Here is a 2,487-nt window from a genome sequence, read left to right on the forward strand (position 1 = left end):
AAAAAAAAAAAAAAAAAAAAAAAAAAATATATATATATATATATATAGAGAGAGAGAGAGAATATAAAGAAAATTAGGAGGTATGAGATTAATATATTATTTCACCAGTTGATATTCATAAGATTATGATCGTTTCGCAGCCAAGATCATATAAGAATGATTTATTTTAGTGTATTATAAATAATTTTACATGTCTGCACTAGTGTATATGCTATAAATTACATAGTATTATTGTACATTTTATTAGCTAATACATGTATAGAAGGCTAGCGTATCACATCTATAAAATGTCATAGTTACCTCCATTCTTCAACTCCAATATGCACATACAAAACGTCATATTTGAAATATTAATATAAGGAAAACGATAATTAATGAAATAGTTATTTTTTTATATTGTATTTACTCCTTATAAAATAATCATTGCTGATTAGATTTATTGGATTTCAACTGTGTCGGATTACACATTACTCCCCTATGTATTCGTTTACTACGTGATTTGTAGCCTGGAGCTTTTTTGTGAATATCACCGGATTATATAAATCCATATACTCTGTATTATATATATATATATATATATATATATATATAGCCATTGTTATGATCAGCCATTATTATGATTGACCGTTGACTGGACACTAGTCAATTTTTTTTCTCCGTGTTTTTCTCCTTGTCTCCGTATTCTTTCTGTTGAAGAGCGTAGCTCGAAACGTCAAAGACTTTCCGTATTCCCGAGCGTCATACTAATACATCCTTTTGTTATTTACACCACCTGTCCTCGTCTGTTGTTGTTTTTTCGTATATTCTCCCATATATATATATGTATATATATATCGGTATGTATGTATGTATGTATGTATGTATGTATGTGTGTGCGTGCGTGCATTTGTGTTTCTTCCCCACCATCGCTTGACACCCGGTGTTGGTCTGTTTATGTTCTGGTAATTAAGCAGTTAGGCAAAAAGATGGGTCGAATAACTACCAGACTTAAAAAAAAAGTATTGAGGTCGATTTGCTTGACTAGATCATCCAAAGCGATGCTCCAGCATGGCTGCAGTATTAGTGACTGAAACAAGTAAAAGATAAAGATTTAAAAATTTAAAAATGTGTATTCTATGCAATTCTGCTTAATTTTGTAATAACTTCCCTGTGTTCTATATTTTTAGAGTGATTTGTTTTACTGTATCTTATGTTTTTATATAAACTGTTTTTTTTTTCAATTAAGAACATCACGGAAGACAGTTCAAGCATAGAGAATTGATTTTTGCTTGTTTAACTTGAAATACTTCAGTTTTCAACGTACAGCTGTTCATGTTTAGCGTCGATGTTTTTATTCTTCTATCAACTACTATTCCCATAATATATATTCATGCACACACGCTGTTGTATCTATCTAGTAAGTTCTGAAAATTCTCTTTGAATGTAGCTTACATTCTACTCCCCTGTTCTTGTCAAGACAACAATGGAGGAGAAAAAGAATATATAAAAAAATACAAAAGCAAACAATGTAAAATATGCAAAAATAGTAACATTAAAGCAACAATTACGTCTCAGGACATTTGATATTTGAATATTTAATTTAAAATCTCTGAAAGGAATCAAACAACCATTCTGTTGTTTGTTGTTTAACTCTATACCAACCGTAATTAAGCAGATCAACGATCAGAGGCGTTCAAACGTAACTTCTTGAACTTCATTACTCTATACTAGTTTTAAATTTTGGCTCAAGGCCAACGATTTTCGAGGAAGGACTAAATCAATTACATCGACCCCAGTGCTCAACTGCCACTTATTTTATCGACACCGAACGGATGAAAGACATAGTGGACCTCGGCAGAATTTGAACTCAGAACGGACGAAATGCCCTAAGCATTTTGCCCGGCGTGCTAACGACTCTACCAGCTCACCGCGTTATTTCATTACATTACACTGGTTTCAAATTTTGGCACAAGGCCAGCAAGTTCGGAGGAGGCCGTAAGCCGTTTACATCGACGCCAGTACTAAACTGGTACTAATTTTATCAACCCCGAAAGGATGAAAGACAAAGTCACCCCAGGTGAAATTTGAACGCAGAACGTAAAGACTGATGAAATTTCCCTAAGCATTTTTCCCGGCGTGCTAACGACTCTACCAGCTCTACGCCGTATTTCATTGCCTTATATTGTTACCCTTTCCTAAAGAAAGTAGGATCAAGTTTGAATGAGATTTGGTTGCTATTACTGGCATCGAGGGCCTCGGGAGATGTGAGAAATATATGTCTTCTGATCTTGATCAACTTTATGACCATATTTAGAAGGGATTACTGAAATGAAATATGAACAATTCCTCTGGTGTTTATCCCTTGGCCAGGTCTCATTAAATTTAATGCATGACAAAATTTGCAAGCAACGCAGCAGATGGAATTGACAGAAGTGCAGTTAAAGTTTTGTGTGACTATGTACTGGGTTGGGGTTGGAGTGGTGATGATTGAAATAAAGGGACATGTGT

This window comes from Octopus bimaculoides, chromosome 15, assembly GCF_001194135.2.
Source record: "Octopus bimaculoides isolate UCB-OBI-ISO-001 chromosome 15, ASM119413v2, whole genome shotgun sequence".
Classification (NCBI taxonomy): domain Eukaryota; kingdom Metazoa; phylum Mollusca; class Cephalopoda; order Octopoda; family Octopodidae; genus Octopus; species Octopus bimaculoides.